Consider the following 27,737-nt stretch of genomic DNA (forward strand, 5'->3'; position numbering starts at 1 on the left):
GACGCCGTAGTCGGCAGGATTCGAACCTGAGCGGGGAGTCCCCAATGGATTTCGAGTCCATCGCCTTAATTACTCGGCCACGACTACAGCGAGCTCGCCGCCGCCGCATTCCTCCTATAATCTAACACGGAGTGCGAGGTGGCTGCGGAAACTTTTTTAAAGTCGCTCTCCGTTAAAAAAAAAATACCTTTCACAAGATACATGCCGGCAGACAGACACGCCTCAGAGGGTTTAAGGCTGGCTTCACGTTCAAATGATAAAGTCTCCCCGTCCGGATGTCAAAATGCAACTTTGGCAGACAGAAAAAACATCAACAAACCACAAATGTGGACAAGGATTTTACAAGCTGCACCACACTGCACTTTCAAAAGCATTTACATTCCTGTTAGACGCAGGAATTGCCTTTGATTTGCGCGCTTACGAACGCCATGGAAAACGAAACAAAACTAAAGCCCTCAGCTCCTGCACTTGATTATAATGCCATTACGTGTCGAAGCAGTAATTTACGTCATCCTACCACTGCAACACGGGGAATAGAGGGAAATGAGCACACGCTACGAATCGTCTCAATCACTCCCTAGAGTCCTAAGGCGCATTGAAGGGTGCACCCCCATCATTAATCGTTGTGCCTCTGTGAAAGGAAAGCTCTTGAGCAGTCTTTGAAACAGCTCGGATGAAACACTTGATTGTTTCCATGTGCATCTGGAGCCCATTTCTTATTTTCACTTCACGCCCATTAAAGCATTTCTAAAACAGGAGATTCGCGCTTGGGAATGCGCCCTGCCTTACAAATAAAACAGGTCTACGGGTCTGAAACCCGCTCCACGGAAAACAGTTCTGTTGCGCTTTTGATCAAAGGGAGATTCGCTGTTCTTACTTTTTGATGACATAACACCCAAAGGGGCTTCTTTGGAGCTGGATTTCAACCAGCATCCTAAAGTTTCTTGGCGGTATCCTTTACAGTCCTCTGTTCGGTCGACAAGGGACAGAAGGGGGCAGCTTTCCTCACACATACAGTGCAATGTACTGTAGTGTTCCCGTTCATTGAATTCGCAGTTCTGCATCAGACCTCTAACTCATTTCCTTAGCTTGGATTTAAGCCACGAAGCAGGCTTCTACTGTATAAACGTCTAGAGGAATGACAAACTGTGATTCTGAGAGACTGTCAAAAATCGCTTTCTCCGTTTGCGTTGCAAATAAGTGAAAACGCGGTCTCAACCCAGAGCCAACGTTAGCCTACTATACCATGTTCAGCCACCGCTAGAAAATGTACGGCTCTAGTACCGGAGCGACGAGGATGGGATTCGAACCCACGCATGCAGAGCACAATGGATTAGCAGTCCATCGCCTTAACCACTCAGCCACCTCGCCGAGGAAACTGGGCTGTCCGGACATGGGTTGGCACGCTCCGGACATGGGTTGGCACGCTCCAGATGATCTTTTTCTTTTTTTTCCCTCGTACTCGAGGGTCATTTTCCTGTTCCACATGCGATTTCAACATTTTTCTTGGGAGATGTCAAGCCAGCAAGCCACTGCTGTGGTTCAGTGGCCAGTGTGGAGTTCAGTGGCCCTGTTTATTATGCCTAATAAACAGGAGATCCTGGGTGATCCTAGATGATTGCAAGCCGTACAGCCTCCGCCATGCTTCCCAGGTGGGATGAGGTTTTGGAGTTGGTATGCAGTGTTTTGTTATCTCCAAACATAATGCTGTGCACATTTACCAACAAGTTCAGCTTTTGTCACGTCTGTCCACAGAACATTGTTCCAGGAGTTGCTCTGCAACATTCACGTGGTCTTTAGCAAACTTGAAAGGGGCAGTGGGGGCAGACACTTCCCGCCCCCCAAAGAAAAGAGCGCCAATCAGACAGGCGGAGACCAAGGACTCGCAGAGCAGACAACCACAATCGCCATAACAAGACCGATTGCGAGCGTTTTTGTTTTCTCTCTTTGACCAGCCCAGCTGTGCCCCACCCGAAAGCAGGGAAGCAGAAAAATTGCATGGAACTCATTCATGCTCCTCTCCACGGAAATCTTTAGTAAAAGGCAAAAGATTTGTATGAAATGAATAGAAATCAGAGTGCGTGGCTGCACAGCTGCAGGAGCCCAGGCCGCCTTCAAGGCCTCTGCCCTGCCGGTCGTGGTTGGCAATGCACCTGGCCTTACAAACGAGCCAGTGGGGTCCGTTCAGCTCCGGGCTCATCGCCTGCGGCTCTCGGCTTGCGGGCGTGCCCAATCCGTGCGATAACTCGGAAAACACCCGGCCACACTGTGCCGGAAACGACGCACTCTGGGAAGCCGCTTTGCAAAGCGAGGTCCCAAGATCCCCTGCGGCCGGACACTTCCCGCCCCCCAAAGAAGAGAGCGGCAATCAGATGGGCAGAGACCGAGGACTCGCAGAGCAGACAACCACAATCGCCATAACAAGAGCGATTGTGAGCGGTTTTGTTTTCTCTCTTTGACCAGCCCAGCTGCAACCACCCGAAGGCAGGGAAGCACAAAAATTGCACGGAACTCATTCATGCTCCTCTCTACGGAAATCTTTAGCAAAAGGCGAAAGATTTGTACGAAATGAAGAGAAACCAGAGCGCGTGGCTGCACAGCTGCAGGAGCCCAGGCCGCTTTCAAGGCCTCTGCCCTGCCGGTCGTGGTTGGCAATGCACCTGGCCTTACAAACGAGCCAGTGGGGCACGTTCAGCTCCGGGCTCATCGCTTGCGGCTCTTGGCTTGCGGGCGTGCCCAATCCGTGCAATAACTCGGAAAACACCCGGCCATACTATGCCGGAAACGATGCACTCTGCTACAATATGATTACTACATATCTGCATTTGTTGGTTTTTAAGGAGTAAGAGTGCAGGGAGTTTAAACCTGCGATCCAGTGTGTTGAAGTATTTCACAACACTACCCCTAGCACATCTGGAAATAAATCCTCATAATGATTATTGCCCTGGGCATGTACCATAAAATCAGTGAGCATATATATATATATTACTGTGTTGAAGCTAGAGACACAGAATAACTGCAAACACATCCTAAATACAGTGTTCCTGCACCTTTGACCTCATCCAGAATGTATCCGTTTTTGAAAGGGATTGCTGTCAGAATGCACAACTGAATCCCAAACAGAATCTCTAGTCAAATATGATCATTTGTGAAACAGGCAAATGAGTCTCTCAGGTGCCCATTGCTCATTTTCCGACACATTTATGCAATACTTTCACCATGCATTGAGCAATAGGGATTAAAGACACCACAGGTAAGGTTTTCGCGTTGAGCAATAGGGATTAAAGATACCAGAGGTAAGGTTTAAAAGTGATTCTGAGGTGTAACACATCAGCTAGGCATCTGAAATGCGGGGTTTGAGAGCCCTTCAGGGAACACCGTACCCTAAAGGTACCAGAAGTCCACTAGTATAAGCATTAAGTCACTGTCACCCCTGTTACAATGTGATTGCTACATATCTTCATTTCTTTGGTTTTAAAGGAGTAAGAGTGCAGGGGGTCTAAATCTGCGATCCAGTGTGTTGAAGTATTTCACAACACTACCTGTAGCCCGTCTGGAAATCAATCCTCATTCTGATTGTTGCCCTGGGCATGTACCAATAAATCACTGAGCATATATATATATAGCACTGTGTTGAAGCTAGAGACCTGTATGTATAATATGATGCTAAAATGTTATTTTCAGATATATTAATGTAATAAATGATTGCTTATGCTTTATAAACAAATCTAATTAAAATAAAAGCTTACGTTTTGTATTTATCTTGTACCATAGAACATGATTTTCTTTGTATTTCAAGCCCACAAAGTGTCCAAATGACGCACTACATAATATAAGGAAGATTATCACATGCATATCGGTATTATCTTTCTTATGAAAATGCATTCCTTTCATTACCTTTTACTTTTTAAAATAAACTCAAATTTTGTATATTGTAATAATTTAAGTAGAATAGATTCTAATAATATAAAGATCCAGTGTATTGCACTGGCCTGGTGGATGGTGCACATAGCACTTTCAGTGCTGGAGGTGTTAATGGCGGAGGTGTTGGAGAGTGATAGCTGTGTGGGATGGGTGGGTGAGTAGCTGTCGTGGGTTGTAGCTTTTCCTTTGCAGCTTGTCCTATACCTTCCTCCTGTAGGCGTCCTTGCTCTCTCTCAACTTCTGTTTTAGCTCCCATCATGTAATGATGAACATGATTTACATGATATAAGGAAGATTATCACATATAACAATAGACGTATATTAGAATTTCATTCTAGACGAATTGCAGACCACATTTAGACGTCTAAGGTATGCGTTTAATAGACGTATATTATACGTCTTTTGCCCACTGGGTTACGTCTCAACAGAAACGCTCTTTAGCTCTTTCAGTGTTATGCAGAGAACAGCGTCTGTCGAGATCACTTTTGAGTCAGCGCGAAACGCCATGTGCTGTCAGTTTGATTTCATATTGCTCGTAGCGGCGCCCGGCTTTTGTCTGTCAAACGTTAGGTTGCGCTTCTTCATGCTGCATCGTCGGCATGAGTGGAGCTTTTTAAACGTCTGTACTTACTGCGCCCCATAAGAAATCGTTTGTCCCCGTTCAAAAGAGATTTTGCGATGTCCTGCAGCGTTCGCAAAGCAAACCTTTGACAGTTTGAAAAGAGGAATTTATTCTGCTTCCTGTGCGTGCAGTAGTTACAAAGTTGAACGTCTTTACACGATCTGCTGCAGTTTTCAGTGGGCGGGCTTTGTCAGATGGCTTGGAAAAACGCACTGTGTTTCGGCTCGGGAAACATCATGAGCAGTGTCCTGCATGTTTTCTGTGTATAGCTGTCTTTTGACGCATACAGAATTCATTCGAAATCATTGATTTCTCCAATTATCAAGGGTCCCTTAAAGGATGAGTCAAAGTAACGTCTAATCGGATTAGTTTCCTTAGAGCTGGTTCAGAGTTTGCTCAAGAGTTTACCTTTCACAGATGTGCAAAGAAGAATGTTGGGGGTGCACGCTTCAAGGTGCCTTACAGTGCGTCGTTTCCGACACAGTGTGGCCGGGTGTTTTCCGAGTTATCGCACGGATTGGGCACGCCCACAAGCCGAGAGCCGCAGGCGATGAGCCCGGGGCTGAACGGGCCCCACTGGCTAGTTTGTAAGGCCAGGTGCATTGCCAACCACGACCGGCAGCGCAGAGGCTTTGAAGGCGGTCTGGGCTCCTGTAGCTGTGCAGCCACGCACTCTGGTTTCTCTTCATCTCGTACAAATCTTTTGCCTTTTATTAAAGATTTCTGTGGAGAGGAGCATGAATAAGTTCCATGCAATTTTTGTGCTTCCCTGCCTTCGGGTGGGGCGCAGCCTGGCTGGTCAAAGAGAGAAAACAAAAACGTTCGCAATCACTCTTGTTATGGCAATTGTGGCCGTCTGCTCCGCGAGTCCTCGGTCTCCGGCTGTCTGATTGGCGCTCTTTTCTTTGGGGGGCGGGAAGTGTCCGGCCGCAGGGGATCTTGGGACCTCGCTTTGCATAGCGGCTTCCCAGAGTGCGTTGTTTCCGGCACAGTGTGGCTGGGTGTTTTCCGACTTATCGCACGGATTGGGCACGGCCGCAAGCTGAGAGCCGCAGGCGATGAGCCCGGAGCTGAACGGGCCCCACTGGCTCGTTTGTAAGGCCAGGTGTATTGCCAACCATGACCGGCAGCGCAGAGGCTTTGAAGGCGGCCGGGGCTCCTGCAGCTGTGCAGCCACGCATTCTGGTTTCTCTTCTTCTCGTACAAATCTTTCGCCTTTTACTAAAGATTTCCGTGGAGAGGAGCATGAATGAGTTCCATGCAATTTTTGTGCTTCCCTGCCTTCGGGTGGGGCGCAGCCTCGCTGGTCAAAGAGAGAAAACAAAAACGCTCGCAATCGGTCTTGTTATGGCGATTGTGGCAGTCTGCTCCGCGAGTCCTCGGTCTCCGGCCGTCTGATTGGCGCTCTTTTCTTTGGGGGGTGGGAAGTGTCCGGCCGCAGGGGATCTTGGGACCTCGCTTTGCATAGCGGCTTCCCAGAGTGCGTCGTTTCCGGCACAGTGTGGCCGGGTGTTTTCCGAGTTATCGCACGGATTGGGCACACTCGCAAGCCGTGAGCCGCAGGCGATGAGCCCGGAGCTGAACGGGCCCCACTGGCTCGTTTGTAAGGCCAGGTGTATTGCCAACCACGACCGGCAGGGCAGAGGCCTTGAAGGCGGGCTGGGCTCTCCCCCCTCCCCTCCCCCACTCCTGCTCCTCAGAACGAGGGCCAGTGTGGGGCCCCCCGGTGGAGCGGGTCCAGCGACGATACCCAGGATTCAGCGGAGCTGCTTTTCTCAGACTCTGCAAGTGCTACAGATGCCCTCCTCTCCTCCATCCAGTCCATCACGGAGGATCTGCAACAGCTGGTGGGTGAGGGGGAAGAGGAGACTGGTGCATCGGCTGCACCCCTTTCCCCTCAGTGCTCCCAGGAGCTGGACTTGAGGAAAAGGAAAAATGACTCTGTTTTCTCCCCGAGCGAGGAGGAAGGAGAGCATGGCGATGGGGACAGCTGGAACCCCTCCACCCCTCCTTCTACCCCCTTCCTTGAAATGGACTCCGTGAACGCTTTTACTGCTGCCACCCTGATGAAGGCTCATTCAGAGGATGGCTGGCAGGAAATTGGTAAGAAGAAAAAGAAAAAGAAGAAGGTAACAGGTGAGACCGAAGAGAAATGTGTTTTGTAAAGACTGGTTCCACTTTCTTATGTAATATGGCTCTAAACATAATTTCTCTTAACACCAGAGGTATCAATGACGGAGTTAAATGTCAGTGTGTCTTTGATTACCTCCAGCAGAGAGAGGGAGATGTGTTGATGTTGCAGGAGTGTGCTTTAGCCTATCAAGAGAGGTATAAAAGCTTTGAAGATAGGTGGGATAAAGGGCCTTCTGTTTGGTTAGGGGACAATAACAACAGAGCCTCTGGCGTGGCCATTCTTTTCAAAGGATGGGCTTTCAAATTGAAAAGTATTCAGAGGGTCATAGATGGCAGGTTGCTGTGTGTGGATGTGGAATGGGGGACCGTTAACCTGCGGCTAATCAATGTGTATTGTCCTACTGACGTGGGAGGAAGGGTGGAGCTACTCAAGGCACTCTCTCCCCTATTGTTAAGTAGCACAGACGTGATAGTGGGAGGGGATTTTAATTGTATCTTAGAGCACACAGACAGGCAGTCTAGCTCTCCGATAAAATTGGATTCCAGCTCACTGGCCCTGCAAAACTTAGTTCAAGACTTTAAACTCTCAGACACATATAGATGTATATATCCCACAACAGCAGGATATACATGGTCAGGGAGGAATAGCAGCTCCAGAATTGACTATTGCTTTGTCTCAGAGAGAGTGAAAGTTGTTGGGGTCACTCTTCAGCCTGTCTTCTTCTCAGATCATCAGGCTTTAGGGTGTAGAGTGGAACTCCAGGGCGGGACTGTCTTTGGCCCAGGCCTCTGGAAACTCAACACAAAGCTGCTAGAGAATGAGGGGGTAGTATCCCGCTACAAGGAGAAACTATCACAGTGGCTGTCCTTGCAGTGTCTGTACGGGTCAGTAGGAGAGTGGTGGGAGGAGGTGAAGATGAGGACAAAGGCCTTTTTCATGGCTGAGGGAAGGAAGGCTGCTGCCAGACGGAGAGGAGTGCTAGCCAGGAAACAGAGGCAGCTGCAGCGTCTCTACACGATGCTGCACAGTGGCTTCGATGTGCTCGAGGATATCACTTTTTTAAAAAAGGACATCCGGAGCATAGCCGAAGAAAGTAGTCGAGGAGTGCTGTTAAGAGGCAGAGTGCAGTTCTTGGAAGAAAATGAGAAGTGTACTCGCTTCTTTTTCAGGAAAGTGGTAGGCTCCAAGTCTGTCATGGAAAGTGTAGTTGATGAGGAGGGACGAGAGAGAACAGAGCCGAGTGCTATCCTCTCCTGCACCGAGGCCTTCTACTCAAGACTGTACAGCTCTACAGAGGTAAAGGATGAAGAAATTCATTTTTTTACCTCAAAGCTAGAAAACGTTTTGAGTGAAGAAGATAGGGAAGTACTTGAGAGGGATTTGACAGTAGAAGAGCTGAGACAGGCTATGGAGAGCTTACAGAAGGGGAAAACTCCAGGTGCTGACGGGCTCCCTAAAGAATTTTATTGCACCTTTTGGGATCTGCTTCAGGATCCGCTACTGCTCCTATTCGAGGAAAGATATAAGACAGAATTGCTGCCTGACTCCTTAAGAGAAGGCACTATCTCTCTCTTGTTTAAGAAAGGAGCAAAAAATGACATAAAGAACTGGAGACCCCTCAGCCTGTTAGGCGTGGACACTAAGATCCTGTCCAAAGCCCTTTTCCTGCACCTACAAAATGTAGTGGCCTCACTGGTAGGGAAAGAACAGACTTGTGGGATAGCAGGACGCCTGATGAGCGACAACCTGGCCTTGTTGAGGGATGTCTGTCTGTACTCTGAGGATCGCTCCCTCCCTCGTTGCATTTTAGGTGTAGACCTAGAAAAGGCCTTTGACCGCCTAAACCGGCAGTACTTAGCATCGGGACTTGAGCACATGAAGTTTGGCCCCATCATGAGAAAGTGGATTAACCTGCTGTACACAGGTAGCAACAGCAGAGTCATGGTTAATGGCAATAGATCACGCCCCTTTGAAGTCTGTTCAGGGGTGAGGCAGGGCTGCCCATTATCCCCCTTGTTATGCGTTTTGGCTATGGAGCCCTTAGCCTGTGCCTTGCGCCAGGATCAGGCCATTAATGGGATACCAGTGCCTGGAAGTGGGGGAGGAGAGGTAAAGACATCTCTATACATGGATGACGTCACCCTGCTCCTCTCTGACAATGCCTCAATTAGCAGAGCTCTGCAGTGCTGTGATCGTTTCTCTTTGGCTTCCTCCGCAAAAATTAACAAATCTAAGAGTGAGATTTTTTATCAGAACTGGAGGGAGCCAAAAGAAGGACATGATCTCAGGCTGCAAGAGAAGAGAATTAAGGTCCTGTGGGTGTATTTTGGAGAAGAGATGGGAACAGTAAATTGGCAGAACAAATTGCCAATCTTAAACAAAAAACTGATGCAATGGAAGGACCGAGACCTCACCATGACAGGGAAGGTGCTGGTCATCAAAGCCGAGCTCTTGCCTGTCTTGAATTTTCTGGCTTCTACCTTCCCAATCCCAGACCGTGTTGCGGCGGTGATGAGGAGATTGATGTTTCAATTTCTATGGGGTGGGAAGCAGGAAAGACTCAGAAGGGAAATAATGTACAGGCCGCTACCCTCAGGGGGGAAGTCTGTCCCAGATATTGCTACGAAGCTGCTGTGCATTTTCCTGGCCTCTGTGCTGAGAGGCTTTGCAACAGCACCTGCAGCGCGTACCTGGACTTATTTTTCCAGGCTCTGGGTAGGTAGGGAGGTGTTCAGAGTGTGGGGTGTCAGACCCAAGCTGGACGTCCCACTCTCTGACACATGCCCTGCAATTTATGGGACAGTTAAAAGTTTTCTAAGATCTCACCCAATTGGCCATATTCCCCTCCGAGATGTCAGCGTCCAAAAACTGGAAGATTTCGTTGCACCCCAGAACAATAGGCAGACCCATGTGGGCATTTTAACATCAGCCCAAACAAGGAAGGTGTGGAAACACACATCCTCTAAGTTTCTGTGCAACATTCACAGAGATTTAGCCTGGAGTGTCGTCCACCAGTGCTTACCGGTACGAACTTTCTTGTACCGTAGGGGCCTCACCCCCAGCCCTCGCTGCGTTAGGGTGGGCTGCGGCGAGGAGGAGACTGTATCCCATCTCCTGTGGTCCTGCTTTTTTGCTAAGGCCTTCTGGGCACAGTTTGAAGATTGGTTGCTGGCTCTCTCGCCCCAATTTACCCTGACCGCTGCTTTCGTCATATACGGCATCTCTCCTGTCAAACTTCCTCCTGACGTGTTTGACAGGATCTGAGCCGTGGTGAACAGTGGGAAAGACGCCCTGTGGAGAGTGAGGAACATGGGGCTGTTCAAAGGCATCGAGGTCCCAGTCAAGGCAGCAGGTAGCCTGGCCCTGTTCATCACCCGAGAGAACTATTACCTCAGAGATCTGTGGAGAGAAGGGAGGGAGGAAGCAGAAAATCTGTGGGAAATAGAGAGCATAGGTCAATATCTCAAGAAACTGTGAAAAACATTATCAAGTTTAAGTAAAGAATGTGATTTGCACCAGAAAAAAAGAAAATTGTTGCTATGTAACTGTTACCATGTCAAAATGTAATGAGATGTGATCATATATACTGTTTTAAGTATGTATATGAATGTAAAGCTTTCTGATTTGTGATGTCCTGTATTTTTTTGTGAAAAGAAAATAAAGTTCTTAAAAATCGAAATCGGTTCACCCAGGGCGAGGCTCGGCCATTGCACTCCGGCTGTGCTGACCCCTGCGAATTCCCCAAATGTGGGAATCTCGACTGCATAATTTCTGGTAGTGGGGGACTGCGTTCGCGCTCTCCCCTGATGTGCTTGGTCCAAAATCAGATACAGGAAGGTTAGGACACCACGAGCTGCGTGGCTGCGGAAGGATCCCGGTTCGACAGGAGTGGACGCCGCTGCTGGTTCTCGCTGGCTTTTAGTTAGGGGTCCGGAGAAGCATCTCAAGCTAGTTCCACTACTCCTTCCGGACGTTCATTCCCTTTTCAAAGTCAGTCGTTTTGCTGTAGTCTGCGTTCTTTAGGCTGATTATCGAGGTTAGCCTTTATTTGGTCATGGGGGGCCTCGGTACTGTATGCTGAGTCTAAAGACAGTTTCACCCGTTTTCTGATTGCTCGGTTCTGTACCAGTGCAGACATGTCAAACAGTGAATGGCTGTACCTCTATTGTATCCGTGCTCAATGAATGAAATCGGTAACAAATGAATATATGTCTAGTTATACGAAAAACGAGTGGTTTATCGACTCATCTTCATTTGCAGATTTAGAGGCAGCTTCGATATTCGTTTTACAGACGGGTTTTTTTTTTGGAATATGGGTCACACACATGCCACAGCAACAAAACATCTCTAGAGATGAGGCTATAGATCACCTTTCCATCCTGCAGGTTTTCCTCCCAAAGCCTACGGCACCAACGGCGACCCCTGCTGGCCGGGAGAGCAAAAGCTTACAGCACCTGGTATTCCCAGGCAGTCTCCCATCCAAGTACTAACCAGGCCCGACGCTGCTTAGCTTCCGAGATCAGACGAGATCGGGCGTGTTCAGGGTGGTGTGGCCGTAAGCGAAAGCCCAGGCGCCTGACTCGTTACTTGAAGCTGTGTGTGGCGGGGGTTCCGTGCCCCCCGAGCGGGACTGAAGGATCGTTCGTGTGCAACTCTTTGGAAAGGAGCTGCTTTCCAAATCGCATTGCGTGCCTGGATGTTGGCGAATGCGCTCCCTTGTGTTGGCTCGTCCCGCACTGGAGGAGGACAAACAATCTGCACAGAGGAGCACCAGGCAAGTCTTCACGAGACAAGAACCTCCAGTGCACAGCACTCTGGAAACATTTCGGGGCTTTCGCGTGTTTATTTCAGCACGTAAAGCGCACCGGTCCAACACGTCGGCCGGGCGCGCGGCGCCTCCGCCCTCTTGTGGCCTTGCGGCGTCAGAGCAAGAGGCTCCTTCTCGCTGCCCTTCCGCTGTGTTGCAGGGCCCCGAGAGGGAACCCGGAGCGCGCACTTTGTGGGGGGCGGGGGACCGCGTTCGCGCTCTGCCCCCGGTCTCTTGCGCGAGTACTAAATCTCACGGACAGGGGGGCCTCGTCATTGATTGTTACAGGTGAGACGGGGATTAGGAGGAGACCCCGACTGATGTGTAAAGGGGAGCACTAACACCAGAGGGACACCCCCGGCGTCTCTTTTTGAGAGACGCCCTGGGGTTTCCTAATGGCCAAGGAGGGTCGGGACCTCGGTTTGACGCCTCCCCCGAAGGACGGCGCCTGTTTGTGCAGCAGAGTGTCGCCATCAGGAGGCTGGGGCGTAAGAGAGCCACACAGCCCGCAGGGTGAGCGCTCCCTACTGGTCCCAGTCACACCTCTTGCAGGAGCAGCAGCAACCGGAGCTTTTCCGGGGTGGAATCTCCTATCCGGGTGCCGGCCATGCTCACACCTGCTGGGCTGCCCCGGGGGTGAGCCCAGTCGAGAGTCGCAGGGCCAGATCTAGTCACCGGGGAGAAACGATACAAGTGAAGGATTGCTCGGCTCTCGGCACTTGAAAAGACCGACAAATGTCTCGTTCCCGCCGGAGCTGAATGTACCCGCATGTGTGGTGTCGTCTTCTTCCCCCGCCCCGCTGTGTTTGCTGTATTGTCTCTGAAGCCGGCCCCCCCGAGACGAGACGGGCTGTTCCTGTGCCCCAATTAACACTTTACAGGTGCCATTCCCCGGCATTGTGGCCATTGTCGGTGCTCACACGCGATAAGATAAGGCGGAGGAGAGCGGGGCATGCCCAGCGGCAGACATTCAAGGAGGGGGTAGGGCGAGGTGAGGTGAGGTGCGACACGCCGGAGCCCCGACGCAGCTAATGCGGAGCACTTGTTGGACTGGCATCGAAAGGACGTGTGCGCACGGAGCGAGCCTTATCTGCGGCGGAGCGCGGGAACTTTCTCCCCCCCTCCCGCTGCAGGAGTTGTGTGCACTGCAGTGGTGTCGAGAGAAAAGCACAGAAGGCAGCAGGCTCTGGAGAGCAGGTAAGAGACGGAGCCTTGTGGGCAGGCGAGCAGGCCCGTTTTTTGGAAATTGCTGAAAAGGTTTGTTCGGTGTGTGGCAGGCGCACGTCGCGAGCTTGCGTGGCGATCTGCCGGTCTGGAGTTATGCAAATGAGGCCGAATTGCATCCCGGGACATGCTGCGAATGCGCAACGGCGACTGCAGATGTGTAGGAAACGGCGCGCTCGTTTTCTCGTTTTGCCCACACTTTTGAGTGTTAGTGTGGCGTGTGAGTGTGTGAAAGAGTGGGCCCAGCAGGAGGCGGTGGCGTGCGGGGCGAGGAGGTGGTCTAGGCTGCGCGATTTGTGCTGTGGGTGCGGGCCGCTTGCAGGGGCCTGTTTAACTCATACTTACCTGGCAGGGGAGATACCTTGATCAAGAAGGAGGTTCACCCAGAGCGAGGCTCGGCCATTGCACTCCGGCTGTGCTGACCCCTGCGAATTCCCCAAATGTGGGAATCTCGACTGCATAATTTCTGGTAGTGGGGGACTGCGTTTGCGCTCTCCCCTGATGTGCTTGGACCAAAATCAGATACGGGAGGGTTAGGACACCACGAGCTGCGTGGCTGCGGAAGGATCCCGGTTCGACAGGAGTGGACGCCGCTGCTGGTTCTCGCTGGCTTTTAGTTAGGGGTCCGGAGAAGCATCTCAAGCTAGTTCCACTACTCCTTCCGGACGTTCATTCCTTTTTCAAAGTCAGTCATTTTGCTGTAGTCTGCGTTCTTTAGGCTGATTATCGAGGTTAGCCTTTATTTGGTCATGGGGGGCCTCGGTACTGTATGCTGAGTCTAAAGACAGTTTCACCCGTTTTCTGATTGCTCGGTTCTGTACCAGTGCAGACATGTCAAACAGTGAATGGCTGTACCTCTATTGTATCCGTGCTCAATGAATGAAATCGGTAACAAATGAATATATGTCTAGTTATACGAAAAACGAGTGGTTTATCGACTCATCTTCATTTGCAGATTTAGAGGCAGCTTCGATATTCGTTTTACAGACGGGTTTTTTTTTTGGAATATGGGTCACACACATGCCACAGCAACAAAACATCTCTAGAGATGAGGCTATAGATCACCTTTCCATCCTGCAGGTTTTCCTCCCAAAGCCTACGGCACCAACGGCGACCCCTGCTGGCCGGGAGAGCAAAGGCTTACAGCACCTGGTATTACCAGGCAGTCTCCCACCCAAGTACTAACCAGGCCCGACACTGCTTAGCTTCCGAGATCAGACGAGATCGGGCGTGTTCAGGGTGGTGTAGCCGTAAGCGAAAGCCCCGGCGCCTGACTCGCTACTTGAAGCTGTGTGTGGCGGGGGTTCCGTGCCCCCCGAGCGGGACTGAAGGATCGTTCGTGTGCAACTCTTTGGAAAGGAGCTGCTTTCCAAATCGCATTGCGTGCCTGGATGTTGGCGAATGCGCTCCCTTGTGTTGGCTCGTCCCGCACTGGAGGAGGACAAACAATCTGCACGGAGGAGCACCAGGCAAGTCTTCACCAGACAAAAACCTCCAGTGCACAGCACTCTGGAAACATTTCGGGGCTTTCGCGTGTTTATTTCAGCACGTAAAGCGCACGGGTCCAACACGTCGGCCGGGCGCGCGGCGCCTCCGCCCTCTTGTGGCCTTGCGGCGTCAGAGCAAGAGGCTCCTTCTCGCTGCCCTTCCGCTGTGTTGCAGGACCCGGAGCGCGCACTTTGTGGGGGGCGGGGGACGGCGTTCGCGCTCTGCCCCCGGTCTCTTGCGCGAGTACTAAATCTCACGGACAGGGGGGCCTCGTCATTGATTGTTACAGGTGAGACGGGGATTAGGAGGAGACCCCGACTGATGGGTAAAGGGGAGCACTAACACCAGAGGGACACCCCCGGCGTCTCTTTTTGAGAGGCGCCCTGGGGTTTCCTAATGGCCAAGGAGGGTCGGGACCTCGGTTTGACCTCTGTTTGTGCAGCAGAGTGTCGCCATCAGGAGGCTGGGGCGTAAGAGAGCCACACAGCCCGCAGGGTGAGCGCTCCCTACTGGTCCCAGTCACACCTCCTGCAGGAGCAGCAGCAACCGGAGCTTTTCCGGGGTGGAATCTCCTATCCGGGTGCCGGCCAGGCTCACACCTGCTGGGCTGCCCCGGGGGTGAGCCCAGTCGAGAGTCGCAGGGCCAGATCTAGTCACCGGGGAGAAACGATACAAGTGAAGGATTGCTCGGCTCTCGGCACTTGAAAAGACCGACAAATGTCTCGTTCCCGCCGGAGCTGAATGTACCCGCATGTGTGGTGTCGTCTTCTTCCCCCGCCCCGCTGTGTTTGCTGTATTGTCTCTGAAGCCGGCCCCCCCGAGATGAGACGGGCTGTTCCTGTGCCCCAATTAACACTTTACAGGTGCCATTCCCCGGCATTGTGGCCATTGTCGGTGCTCACACGCGATAAGATAAGGCGGAGGAGAGCGGGGCATGCCCAGCGGCAGACATTCAAGGAGGGGGCAGTGCGAGGTGAGGTGAGGTGCGACACGCCGGAGCCCCAACGCAGCTAATGCGGAGCACTTGTTGGACTGGCATCGAAAGGACGTGTGCGCACGGAGCGAGCCTTCCCTGCGGCGGAGCGCGGGAACTTTCTCCCCCCCTCCCGCTGCAGGAGTTGTGTGCACTGCAGCGGTGCCGAGAGAAAAGCACAGAAGGCAGCAGGCTCTGGAGAGCAGGTAAGAGACGGAGCCTTGTGGGCAGGCGAGCAGGCCCGTTTTTTGGAAATTGCTGAAAAGGTTTGTTCGGTGTGTGGCAGGCGCACGTCGCGAGCTTGCGTGGCGATCTGCCGGTCTGGAGTTATGCAAATGAGGCCGAATTGCATCCCGGGACATGCTGCGAATGCGCAACGGCGACTGCAGATGTGTAGGAAACGGCGCGCTCGTTTTCTCGTTTTGCCCACACTTTTGAGTGTTAGTGTGGCGTGTGAGTGTGTGAAAGAGTGGGCCCAGCAGGAGGCGGTGGCGTGCGGGGCGAGGAGGTGGCCTAGGCTGCGCGATTTGTGCTGTGGGTGCGGGCCGCTTGCAGGGGCCTGTTTAACTCATACTTACCTGGCAGGGGAGATACCTTGATCAAGAAGGAGGTTCACCCAGGGCGAGGCTCGGCCATTGCACTTCGGCTGTGCTGACCCCTGCGAATTCCCCAAATGTGGGAATCTCGACTGCATAATTTCTGGTAGTGGGGGACTGCGTTCGCGCTCTCCCCTGATGTGCTTGGTCCAAAATCAGATACGGGAGGGTTAGGACACCACGAGCTGCGTGGCTGCGGAAGGATCCCGGTTCGACAGGAGTGGACGCCGCTGCTGGTTCTCGCTGGCTTTTAGTTAGGGGTCCGGAGAAGCATCTCAAGCTAGTTCCACTACTCCTTCCGGACGTTCATTCCCTTTTCAAAGTCAGTCGTTTTGCTGTAGTCTGCGTTCTTTAGGCTGATTATCGAGGTTAGCCTTTATTTGGTCATGGGGGGCCTCGGTACTGTATGCTGAGTCTAAAGACAGTTTCACCCGTTTTCTGATTGCTCGGTTCTGTACCAGTGCAGACATGTCAAACAGTGAATGGCTGTACCTCTACTGTATCCATGCTCAATGAATGAAATCGGTAACAAATGAATATATGTCTAGTTATACGAAAAACGAGTGGTTTATCGACTCATCTTCATTTGCAGATTTAGAGGCAGCTTCGATATTCGTTTTACAGACGGGTTTTTTTTTTTGAATATGGGTCACACACATGCCACAGCAACAAAACATCTCTAGAGATGAGGCTATAGATCACCTTTCCATCCTGCAGGTTTTCCTCCCAAAGCCTACGGCACCAACGGCGACCCCTGCTGGCCGGGAGAGCAAAAGCTTACAGCACCTGGTATTCCCAGGCAGTCTCCCATCCAAGTACTAACCAGGCCCGACGCTGCTTAGCTTCCGAGATCAGACGAGATCGGGCGTGTTCAGGGTGGTGTGGCCGCAAGCGAAAGCCCCAGCGCCTGACTCGCTACTTGAAGCTGTGTGTGGCGGGGCTTCCGTGCCCCCCGAGCGGGACTGAAGGATCGTTCGTGTGCAACTCTTTGGAAAGGAGCTGCTTTCCAAATCGCATTGCGTGCCTGGATGTTGGCGAATGCGCTCCCTTGTGTTGGCTCGTCCCGCACTGGAGGAGGACAAACAATCTGCACGGAGGAGCACCAGGCAAGTCTTCACCAGACAAAAACCTCCAGTGCACAGCACTCTGGAAACATTTCGGGGCTTTCGCGTGTTTATTTCAGCACGTAAAGCGCACCGGTCCAACACGTCGGCCGGGCGCGCGGCGCCTCCGCCCTCTTGTGGCCTTGCGGCGTCAGAGCAAGAGGCTCCTTCTCGCTGCCCTTCCGCTGTGTTGCAGGACCCGGAGCGCGCACTTTGTGGGGGGCGGGGGACCGCGTTCGCGCTCTGCCCCCGGTCTCTTGCGCGAGTACTAAATCTCACGGACAGGGGGGCCTCGTCATTGATTGTTACAGGTGAGACGGGGATTAGGAGGAGACCCCGACTGATGGGTAAAGGGGAGCACTAACACCAGAGGGACACCCCCGGCGTCTCTTTTTGAGAGACGCCCTGGGGTTTCCTAATGGCCAAGGAGGGTCGGGACCTCGGTTTGACCTCTGTTTGTGCAGCAGAGTGTCGCCATCAGGAGGCTGGGGCGTAAGAGAGCCACACAGCCCGCAGGGTGAGCGCTCCCTACTGGTCCCAGTCACACCTCTTGCAGGAGCAGCAGCAACCGGAGCTTTTCCGGGGTGGAATCTCCCATCCGGGTGCCGGCCAGGCTCACACCTGCTGGGCTGCCCCGGGGGTGAGCCCAGTCGAGAGTCGCAGGGCCAGATCTAGTCACCGGGGAGAAACGATACAAGTGAAGGATTGCTCGGCTCTCGGCACTTGAAAACACCGACAAATGTCTCGTTCCCGCCGGAGCTGAATGTACCCGCATGTGTGGTGTCGTCTTCTTCCCCCGCCCCGCTGTGTTTGCTGTATTGTCTCTGAAGCCGGCCCCCCCGAGACGAGACGGGCTGTTCCTGTGCCCCAATTAACACTTTACAGGTGCCATTCCCCGGCATTGTGGCCATTGTCGGTGCTCACACGCGATAAGATAAGGCGGAGGAGAGCGGGGCATGCCCAGCGGCAGACATTCAAGGAGGGGGCAGTGCGAGGTGAGGTGAGGTGCGACACGCCGGAGCCCCGACGCAGCTAATGCGGAGCACTTGTTGGACTGGCATCGAAACGACGTGTGCGCACGGAGCGAGCCTTCCCTGCGGCGGAGCGTGGGAACTTTCTCCCCCCCTCCCGCTGCAGGAGTTGTGTGCGCTGCAGCGGTGCCGAGAGAAAAGCAAAGAAGGCAGCAGGCTCTGGAGAGCAGGTAAGAGACGGAGCCTTGTGGGCAGGCGAGCAGGCCCGTTTTTTGGAAATTGCTGAAAAGGTTTGTTCGGTGTGTGGCAGGCGCACGTCGCGAGCTTGCGTGGCGATCTGCCGGTCTGGAGTTATGCAAATGAGGCCGAATTGCATCCCGGGACATGCTGCGAATGCGCAACGGCGACTGCAGATGTGTAGGAAACGGCGCGCTCGTTTTCTCGTTTTGCCCACACTTTTGAGTGTTAGTGTGGCGTGTGAGTGTGTGAAAGAGTGGGCCCAGCAGGAGGCGGTGGCGTGCGGGGCGAGGAGGTGGCCTAGGCTGCGCGATTTGTGCTGTGGGTGCGGGCCGCTTGCAGGGGCCTGTTTAACTCATACTTACCTGGCAGGGGAGATACCTTGATCAAGAAGGAGGTTCACCCAGGGCGAGGCTTGGCCATTGCACTCCGGCTGTGCTGACCCCTGCGAATTCCCCAAATGTGGGAATCTCGACTGCATAATTTCTGGTAGTGGGGGACTGCGTTCGCGCTCTCCCCTGATGTGCTTGGTCCAAAATCAGATACGGGAGGGTTAGGACACCACGAGCTGCGTGGCTGCGGAAGGATCCCGGTTCGACAGGAGTGGACGCCGCTGCTGGTTCTCGCTGGCTTTTAGTTAGGGGTCCGGAGAAGCATCTCAAGCTAGTTCCACTACTCCTTCCGGACGTTCATTCCCTTTTCAAAGTCAGTCGTTTTGCTGTAGTCTGCGTTCTTTAGGCTGATTATCGAGGTTAGCCTTTATTTGGTCATGGGGGGCCTCGGTACTGTATGCTGAGTCTAAAGACAGTTTCACCCGTTTTCTGATTGCTCGGTTCTGTACCAGTGCAGACATGTCAAACAGTGAATGGCTGTACCTCTATTGTATCCGTGCTCAATGAATGAAATCGGTAACAAATGAATATATGTCTAGTTATACGAAAAACGAGTGGTTTATCGACTCATCTTCATTTGCAGATTTAGAGGCAGCTTCGATATTCGTTTTACAGACGGGTTTTTTTTTTTGAATATGGGTCACACACATGCCACAGCAACAAAACATCTCTAGAGATGAGGCTATAGATCACCTTTCCATCCTGCAGGTTTTCCTCCCAAAGCCTACGGCACCAACGGCGACCCCTGCTGGCCAGGAGAGCAAAAGCTTACAGCACCTGGTATTCCCAGGCAGACTCCCACCCAAGTACTAACCAGGCCCGACGCTGCTTAGCTTCCGAGATCAGACGAGACCGGGCGTGTTCAGGGTGGTGTGGCCGTAAGCGAAAGTCCTGGCGCCTGACTCGCTACTTGAAGCTGTGTGTGGCGGGGGTTCCGTGCCCCCCGAGCGGGACTGAAGGATCGTTCGTGTGCAACTCTTTGGAAAGGAGCTGCTTTCCAAATCGCATTGCGTGCCTGGATGTTGGCGAATGCGCTCCCTTGTGTTGGCTCGTCCCGCACTGGAGGAGGACAAAGAATCTGCACGGAGGAGCACCAGGCAAGTCTTCAGTGCACAGCACTCTGGAAACATTTCGGGGCTGTCGCGTGTTTATTTCAGCACGTAAAGCGCACCGGTCCAACGCTTCGGCCGGGCGCGCGGCGCCTCCGCCCTCTTGCTGCCCCTGCAGCTGCTTCACTTTTCCCTTTAGTTGCCATCGATTTTTTTGTAGTGCTATACATATACGATTGAGGTATCTTAGAGTTCTCCTTCGAAGACCCAGCACTCTCTTTTCTTTTCCCAGTGTTACTCATATCGGACTTTTTAAACCTAAAAAAAAATCGTTTTTTTTTCTTTCAATTATAACTGAAGTTTAAACAACTAGTGTTAAGTCCTTATTTTTCTGTAGTCAAAAAAAGCAAAAATTAACATTCAGGTCATGAAAAACTCAAAAAAACTCCCCAACCACTAAACTTTACCTCCCACCTGAGCGCCATCTTGAACGCCCCTACCACCAGAGAATGCTCACGATTTCGGAAGCTGTCTCCGGGACGTGCTGATTCCACACATCCTGAATAAATCATGATATTGTTAGTTGCTGTAGCTAGACGTTCAAATGAGTTTCATGGCCAGATGGACTGTTTCCTCCAGCGGTATAATATTGCAGTGAGACAGCACGATGCCTGCAAGACTATGTCACGCTAAACGCCACAGATTGTGTTTGTCCGTTCGTGTCAGTCGTCCCGCAGCCACGGGAAGTGGGACACAAACATGCTGCAATGCTTTCAAGACGTTAGGATTTGTTTGTGCAACATCCAAGAGGAGTACTTGTGGCTTGAATGTGAACTGTACGTGCCCGCCCCCTTTCCTCTGTAGTGCATGAGTTCCTCCCGGCATGCCCTTCGTCATTGTTCTGTCATCTTGTATTTAAAGGGTTGTATTTCTGCTGCTGAAAATAAGCAACGGTTTTCTCACAACGCCCTTTGTTCCCAACGGAGCCCTTGTCTGTCATGAAATTCTTCAAAACCTCAAGCTAGAAGAAGAAGAAGACGACAAATATGAAGCGTTATAGCAACGACATGCCATGACACGATCGATAACGATTTCCATAGGATCCCCGCGGTTGCCTGGCAACCGTCAGCTTTGCGCAGTGGCAGTATCGTAGTCTGTGAGGGTTAGCCGAGGCGTGATTATTGCTAGTTGAAAACTTTTCCCAATACCCCGCTTCTGCCGGTTTGCAATACAATCGGCGAAAGCAATTTTTGACAGTCTCGTCAGAGACTGAGCAAGGTGTTTAAAGACAGATTTGGTCACGGTGATATCATGGTAGAAAGAAACGAACTTGTTACGTGTCAACAGAAACGCTCTTTAGCTCTTTCAGCTTTATGCAGAGAACAGCGTCTGTCGAGATTACTTTTGTGTCAGCGCGAAACGCCGTGTGCTTGTCAGTATGATTTCATATTGCTCGTAGCGGCGCCTGGCTTTTGTCTGTCAAACGTTAGGTTGCGCTTCTTCATGCTGCATCGTCGGCATGAGTGGAGCATTTTAAACGTCTGTACTTACTGCGCCCCATAAGAAATCGTTTGTCCCCATTCAAAAGAGATTGTGCGATGTCCTGCAGCGTTCGCAAAGCAAACCTTTGACAGTTTGAAAAGAGGAATTTATTCTGCTTCCTGTGCGTGCAGTAGTTACAAAGTTGAACGTCTTTACACGATCTGCTGCAGTTTTCAGTGGGTGGGCTTTGTCAAATGGCTTGGAAAAACGCACTGTGTTTCTGCTCGGGAAACATCATGAGCAGTGTCCTGCATGTTTTCTGTGTATAGCTGTCTTTTTACGCATACAGAATTCATTCGAAATCATTGATTTCTCCAATTAACAAGGGTCTCTTTTTGAACCTGCCAGAAGCATTCTTTCAATGTAACAGATTTACTCCGGGGAAGGGCAGCATGACATTGAGAGTAGCTCAAGCTTTCAGCACCTTTATCTGACTGCATGTATGCAGACACTGCTCAGAATCCCCTGTAAGATTCTCCTTCAATTCCGTTTTGCAGTGCTTTAGCTCTTTCAAAAGGCTTCGCTTTGCTAGTCACAATCCAAGGCTCATGACAGCATTTGAAAACATTCGTAACTGCGTTGGCCGGGAATCGAACCTGGGTTAACTGCTTTGAAGGCAGCTATGCGCAACACTGGCTCGCTCCAGAATAAATCTCACGTCGAGGGCATATTTTTTTTCCATTTTACCGTGAGTCGGGCTCAGCTGCACAGAGGAGAGAGCAGAGCAATGAGGTCACGGGGACAGGGGAGTCACACGCTGGCGGTTTGAATACGCGGAAGATCACTGAGGGATCCACAGTATATGGACTCTCCGTGCGCCATCAGTCCGCACTCCGGACTCTGAATCCTGCCATCCGAGTTAAGATCTTGGCGGAACCTGAGGCGCAGTTCCTTCTTAAAACGTAATCTGGTGAGCATTTCTAGAATCGTACTTGTATAGATGCAGCCTTTAATGTGTTGCTAGGTTAAAATTGATGACTTCTTGTATTTCAGTAGGCAACTGCCCTCTTGATTTCGGATTTAATTTCTTTATTACAGGGGCGCTTTTATGAAGACAGAGTCATGTTCAGGTACTTTGCTTGATGGAGGAAGCTCATTTCGGACTCTGTGATCTGCTCACCTGGAAAGGTCTGCTATACTACTACAAGAGAGAAGTAGAGTCTGGAAGAAGGGACAATTTTATGATGCTTTGGAAGATAATGTTTTTTTTTTCTTATACTGAAAATGAAAGGTAGTTGTTTCTATATGGACTCAGTCTTTGGAATTTGTATATATATATTTCAGTGATCCCTCAGCCATTCCTTCTGTATTGTAATTCAATTTCTCTTTTAAAATTCCTTCCCCACTTCTAGGACCTGCAGTTGCTGAACTCCACAATGGCTTCTATTGGAAAGTCTGTGACTGAGACCAAGTGTTCACTTTTTTATGAAACCATTATTTATTTAGGAGCAATGAGCAATTCTTATATAAATGCAATAAAATCATTATGCTCAAACTATGAGAGAGAAAATTAAGGATAATTTAAGAAATCAGTCTTAGCTTGTTTCTATACACAGATGGTATTATTTATTTTCAAAGGAAACCCGCGAGGATTCCCCTGGTGTGCAAGATGTGCCTGAATACTCTTGATCAGCTTCCTGCTCACTTGAAGAGGGCGTGTATGAAGCACGCCACGGCAGAAAACATCAGGATGGCCTCTCAACAGGCGAGGGAGGACATGATGAATCACCTGAAGAACGGGGTCATCGTGGATTACCACAGAATAGAGATCGTGTCTGGTGAGGCAAACAGGATAGTGGTTGTAAGACTGCTAGAGTCCTTGGGCCTTTTTGTACATGGGAAGCCTGAAGACACATTGGCAAGGTGAGATATTTTTAATCTGTAAGGCTTCTGTAGTTTCTTTTTGAAATCATTGTTACAACATATTATGTAAAAGCATGTTGAAAAGAATCTACCTGCATTCCAGCGGCCCTGAGCAAGAGGCCGCAGTCCAGGAGGAAGAGATGCCAGAGGCTGCTCTAGAAACTGAAACAGAAGCGGATAAGGAAGGGGAAGATGTGAGCTCTGAAGAACTCTATCAGCAGTAAGACTTTTTATTTTTCAGATGTATCTATTTTTTACTAAAATTCTAATTTGTCTTATAGGTATAAAATGTTTAAACCGGTGTTTTATATCCTTACAGGCCCTGAGTAGTTAAAAAGTATCAGCAGGCCGGAAGAGAGTGGCCCAAGCTGGACTCTATAGAAAGCACTCCCTGGATGCTCCTCTCCTGATTGGATTCAAACAGTACCTTACCAAGGATCTGGGAGTGGCAAATTATTCTCAGGAGGTATTTATTTTTTAAAGGCATTTAAAATTAAGCAATGGTATCTTCATTGTAAATGTTTTTATTTCTTAGCTTAAAATTCACCCATGTGAAATGATGTCAGCCATAAACATCATGACTCTATATTTCCTACCTGAATCTATTCTACTTAAATTATTACATTATACACAATTTGAGTTCATTTTAAAAAGTAAAAGGTAATGAAAGGAATGCATTTTCATAAGAAAGATAATACCGATATGCATGTGATAATCTTCCTTATATCATGTAGTGCATCATTTGGACACTTTGTGGGCTTCAAATACAAAGAAAATCATGTTCTATGGTACAAGATAAATACAAAACTTAAGCTTTTATTTTAATTAGATTTCTTTATAAAGCATAAGCAATCATTTATTACATCGCTTCTTGAATTAAATCTTTTGACAAGAGGTTAGACTTCTGTTACATTTAAACCCATGTTTAGATGTGTTTTTTAGATTTAACTGAACCAATTTCTGTGTGTGATAATGTCCTTGAATTCTGACAACATCACACTAAATTACATGATATAAAACAGCTAATGTTTCTAGAGATAAAGTTTCTGAGATGCTTCTAATTACTTTTTATTACCAGGGACAGTTTAATTCACCTTGTACAGTACTGTAAGACCAAGATGCTTTTTTTAAAAGTTATTTAACATTTTATAGAACTTTGTCTACTATGGCAACATGATGTGCTTGGTGAAACTTGGCAAAATACTGCTTGGCCACTTATCTTAAGATAAAGATAGGATAAAGGTTTATCTTTTGCACCTACCTGACCCCCAGGGAAGGCCAATGCTTTCTAAGTTGATGGTTCCCTACAGTAGACTGTACTTTAATTTCAAAGGTAATGTATATTGACCCAAATCAGTTTTGGAATCCAATCTACTGACGAGATGGAGCACATCCTTTTTTCAGGATTTTAGCATCATACGTTTGGTATATTTAGTCCCTAATGCTGAAAGAAATGATCATAGAACATTTGGACACTTTGTGGGCTTGAAATACAAAGCAAATCATGTTCTATGGTACAAGATAAATACAAAACTTAAGCTTTTATTTTAATTAGATTTGTTTATAAAGCATAAGCAATCATTTATTACATTAATATATGTGAAAATAACATTTTAGCATCATACGTTTAGTATATTTAGTCCCTAATGCTGAAAGAAATGATCATAGAACATGACATCTAACCTTACCTGCGGTGTTTTTAATCCCTATTGCTCAATGCACGGTGAAAGCATTCCATACATGTGTCTGACAATGAGGAATGGGCCCCTGAGACAGTCATTTGCCTGTTTCACAAATGATCGTATTTTACTAGAGATTCTGTTTGGGATTCAGATGTGCATTCGGACAGCAATCCCTTTCAAGAAATGATACGTTCTGGATGAGGTCAAAGGTGCTGGAACACTGTATCTAGGATGTGTTTGCAGAGACTGTGTGTCTCCTGCTTCAACGCAGTGATAAACAGATGTGCTCCTGTAATTCATTGGTACATGCCTAGGGCAGTAAGCAGTCTGAGGATTTATTTCCAGATGGCATAGAGCAGTGAAGCAGTGAAGTAGTGCAAAACACTGGATCATTATATTATTAGAATCTATTCTACTTAAATTATTACATTATACTCAATTTGAGTTCATTTTAAAAAGTAAAAGGTAATGAAAGGAATGCATTTTCATAAGAAAGATAATACCGATATGCATGTGATAATCTTCCTTATATCATGTAGTGCGTCATTTGGACACTTTGTGGGCTTGAAATACAAAGAAAATCATGTTCTATGGTACAAGATAAATACAAAACTTAAGCTTTTATTTTAATTAGATTTGTTTATAAAGCATAAGCAATCATTTATTACATTAATATATGTGAAAATAACATTTTAGCATCATATGTTTAGTATATTTAGTCCCTAATGCCGAAAGAAATTATCATTTGTTTAACATGCACGGGTCTGTCTCAAAGGATGCAGTACTCCTGGAGGGTCTCAAACCCTACATTTCGGATGCCTAGCTGTATCCCTCACATGTGGCACCTCAGAATGACTTCTAACCTTACCTGTGGTGTATTCAGTCCCTATTGCTCAATGCACGGTGTACATACTGCATACATGTGTCTTGAGAATGAGGAATGGGCCCCTGAGACAGTCATTTGCCTGTTTCACAAACAGGGACCTGGACCTAGACCTGGCCCGTACAGGGCTCAAACCCGTGACCTTGGCGTTATTAGCACCACGCTCTAACCAACTGAGCTAACCGGCCTCACGACAGTGCTCCTCTCTGTGCTGCAAAAAATCAAACTCAGGGAATTTCTTTTGTCCTCCTTTGATTAGAAAGCCGTGTAATTCAGTGTACGGGCTTTCTCGTGCAGTTTCATGATTCTTGTAACCCAAATCCTACACTGGCCTGAAGTGCCCCCCCATTTCACAGCATTTTTCAGCTGATTTAAAATGTACCTAAAGGAGAAGCATTATTGAAGACCATCAATTACCAAGAGCTTTTGTCAAAGGTTTTGGTGGTCATTTTGATTGACCACAGAGCGCTTTTTCCTCGGTTTTACATCTCATCCAAAAGACAGCGCCCTTTTACAACACAGCATCTCCGTCACTATACTGGGGCATTGGGACCCGCACAGACCTCAGGGTGAGCGCCCCCCCGCCGGCACCATTAACACCGCTTCCAGCTGGAAGCTTTGTTTTTCCCTGTAGCTCATCCTCATCCAGGTACTGACCTGGCTCACACTTGCTTAGCTTCAGTGGGTTTTTAGTTGCGAGTTGCAAGGGGATGCAAGTGATGGAGCCGCTCGCTGCAAAAGCCACTGCATTGGCCGGGAATCGAACCCGAGCCTCCCGCGTGGCAGGCGAGAATTCTACCACTGAACCACCAATGCTCAGTGCCTAGGCCTTCAAAAAAGACGCTTTTTTGGTGCTCTGTGCAAAACGCGTCGACATCTGCTTCCAGCTGCAAAATGCCATTTGCGGACGCTGAAGAACTTATTTCCAAGGCAGCGGGTACAAGCGATTGGGCGTTTTAAAACCACCAGGAACAGAAAAGAGGCGCGCTTCTTTGCTTGTGCCGGAACACACCGACTGAAGGCGGACAACGTAGTCGGCAGGATTCGAACATGCGCGGGGAGACCCCAATGGATTTCTAGTCCATCGCCTTAACCACTCGGCCACGACTACAGCAAGCCCCACTGCCGCTGCGTTCTTGCTACAATCTTACCTGGATCGCGAGGCGCCAGCGGAAGCCTATTTCAAAGTCGTTCTCCGTTTCAAAAAAACATTTCCAAAATACAAGCCTTGCAGACAGACACGCCTCAGAGGACTTAAGGGTGGCTTCATGTCGGAATGATAAAGTCTCCCCGTCCGGACATGAAAATGCCACTTTGTTACACACAAAAAAAGAATCAACAACAGAGAAATGCCCACAAGCATTTGAAAAGCCGCACCACGTCGCACTTGAAATAGTTCTTACATTAGTGGTAGACACAGGAATCGCCTTTTTATTTACGCTCTTACCAACGCGATGGAAAGCAAAACAAAGCAAAGCAGAGCAAAACAAAACGAACAAACGAAAACCCTCACGTCCCGCACTTGCATATAACGCTGTTACGTGCCCAAGCGGTATTGTACGTCATCCTAGCACTGCACCCCGGGTCGTACGGTATACGGGAACGAGCACACGCCACGAATCACTCCCTACAGCTGTAAGGCACCTTGAAGCGTGCACCCCCAACGTTCTTCTTTGCGCATCTGTGAAAGGTAAACTCTTGAGCAAACTCTGAACCAGCTCTAAGGAAACTAATCCGATTAGACGTTACTTTGACTCATCCTTTAAGGAACTCTTGTTAATTGGAGAAATCAATGATTTCGAATGAATTCTGTATGCGTTAAAAGACAGCTATACACAGAAAACATGCAGGACACTGCTCATGATGTTTCCCGAGCCGAAACACAGTGCGTTTTTCCAAGCCATCTGACAAAGCCCGCCCACTGAAAACTGCAGCAGATCGTGTAAAGGCGTTCAACTTTGTAACTACTGCACGCACAGGAAGCAGAATAAATTCCTCTTTTCAAACTGTCAAAGGTTTGCTGCAGGACATCGCACAATCTCTTTTGAACGGGGACAAACGATTTCTTATGGGGCGCAGTAAGTACAGACGTTTATAAAGCTCCACTCATGCCGACGATGCAGCATGAAGAAGCGCAACCTAACGTTTGACAGACAAAAGCCGGGCGCCGCTACGAGCAATATGAAATCAAACTGACAGCACACGTCGTTTCGCGCTGACTCAAAAGTGATCTCGACAGACGCTGTT

The 27,737-nt window shown here is 49.5% G+C and overlaps 16 non-coding genes across 16 annotated transcripts; 7 read left to right on the plus strand and 9 right to left on the minus strand.

The window, feature by feature from the left end:
• Positions 1–5: 5 nt before the first annotated feature.
• trnas-cga (transfer RNA serine (anticodon CGA)) lies at positions 6–87 on the minus strand. The gene has a single exon. It is a non-coding gene; the product is annotated as a tRNA-Ser (tRNA).
• Positions 88–1,289: 1,202 nt separating this feature from the next.
• Positions 1,290–1,371, minus strand: trnas-gcu (transfer RNA serine (anticodon GCU)). Its single transcript has one exon. It is a non-coding gene; the product is annotated as a tRNA-Ser (tRNA).
• Positions 1,372–1,967: 596 nt separating this feature from the next.
• LOC138232451 (U5 spliceosomal RNA) lies at positions 1,968–2,081 on the minus strand. Its single transcript, XR_011187180.1, has one exon. It is a non-coding gene; the product is annotated as a U5 spliceosomal RNA (small nuclear RNA).
• A 393-nt stretch (positions 2,082–2,474) lies between these two features.
• LOC138232459 (U5 spliceosomal RNA) lies at positions 2,475–2,588 on the minus strand. Its single transcript, XR_011187188.1, has one exon. It is a non-coding gene; the product is annotated as a U5 spliceosomal RNA (small nuclear RNA).
• A 2,627-nt stretch (positions 2,589–5,215) lies between these two features.
• Positions 5,216–5,332, plus strand: LOC138232458 (U5 spliceosomal RNA). The gene has a single exon (XR_011187187.1). It is a non-coding gene; the product is annotated as a U5 spliceosomal RNA (small nuclear RNA).
• A 391-nt stretch (positions 5,333–5,723) lies between these two features.
• Positions 5,724–5,840, plus strand: LOC138232447 (U5 spliceosomal RNA). Its single transcript, XR_011187176.1, has one exon. It is a non-coding gene; the product is annotated as a U5 spliceosomal RNA (small nuclear RNA).
• Positions 5,841–10,316: 4,476 nt separating this feature from the next.
• Positions 10,317–10,486, plus strand: LOC138232323 (U1 spliceosomal RNA). Its single transcript, XR_011187057.1, has one exon. It is a non-coding gene; the product is annotated as a U1 spliceosomal RNA (small nuclear RNA).
• A 636-nt stretch (positions 10,487–11,122) lies between these two features.
• LOC138232344 (5S ribosomal RNA) lies at positions 11,123–11,241 on the minus strand. The gene has a single exon (XR_011187076.1). It is a non-coding gene; the product is annotated as a 5S ribosomal RNA (ribosomal RNA).
• Positions 11,242–13,048: 1,807 nt separating this feature from the next.
• On the plus strand, positions 13,049–13,212 carry LOC138232492 (U1 spliceosomal RNA). Its single transcript, XR_011187216.1, has one exon. It is a non-coding gene; the product is annotated as a U1 spliceosomal RNA (small nuclear RNA).
• Positions 13,213–13,848: 636 nt separating this feature from the next.
• Positions 13,849–13,967, minus strand: LOC138232468 (5S ribosomal RNA). Its single transcript, XR_011187196.1, has one exon. It is a non-coding gene; the product is annotated as a 5S ribosomal RNA (ribosomal RNA).
• A 1,775-nt stretch (positions 13,968–15,742) lies between these two features.
• On the plus strand, positions 15,743–15,906 carry LOC138232478 (U1 spliceosomal RNA). Its single transcript, XR_011187202.1, has one exon. It is a non-coding gene; the product is annotated as a U1 spliceosomal RNA (small nuclear RNA).
• Positions 15,907–16,542: 636 nt separating this feature from the next.
• Positions 16,543–16,661, minus strand: LOC138232388 (5S ribosomal RNA). The gene has a single exon (XR_011187119.1). It is a non-coding gene; the product is annotated as a 5S ribosomal RNA (ribosomal RNA).
• Positions 16,662–18,436: 1,775 nt separating this feature from the next.
• LOC138232486 (U1 spliceosomal RNA) lies at positions 18,437–18,600 on the plus strand. Its single transcript, XR_011187210.1, has one exon. It is a non-coding gene; the product is annotated as a U1 spliceosomal RNA (small nuclear RNA).
• Positions 18,601–19,236: 636 nt separating this feature from the next.
• LOC138232465 (5S ribosomal RNA) lies at positions 19,237–19,355 on the minus strand. Its single transcript, XR_011187193.1, has one exon. It is a non-coding gene; the product is annotated as a 5S ribosomal RNA (ribosomal RNA).
• A 1,292-nt stretch (positions 19,356–20,647) lies between these two features.
• LOC138232398 (U4 spliceosomal RNA) lies at positions 20,648–20,789 on the plus strand. The gene has a single exon (XR_011187129.1). It is a non-coding gene; the product is annotated as a U4 spliceosomal RNA (small nuclear RNA).
• A 5,446-nt stretch (positions 20,790–26,235) lies between these two features.
• On the minus strand, positions 26,236–26,306 carry trnag-gcc (transfer RNA glycine (anticodon GCC)). Its single transcript has one exon. It is a non-coding gene; the product is annotated as a tRNA-Gly (tRNA).
• Positions 26,307–27,737: the final 1,431 nt, after the last annotated feature.

This window comes from Lepisosteus oculatus, unplaced genomic scaffold (assembly GCF_040954835.1).
Source record: "Lepisosteus oculatus isolate fLepOcu1 unplaced genomic scaffold, fLepOcu1.hap2 HAP2_SCAFFOLD_63, whole genome shotgun sequence".
Taxonomy (NCBI): domain Eukaryota; kingdom Metazoa; phylum Chordata; class Actinopteri; order Semionotiformes; family Lepisosteidae; genus Lepisosteus; species Lepisosteus oculatus.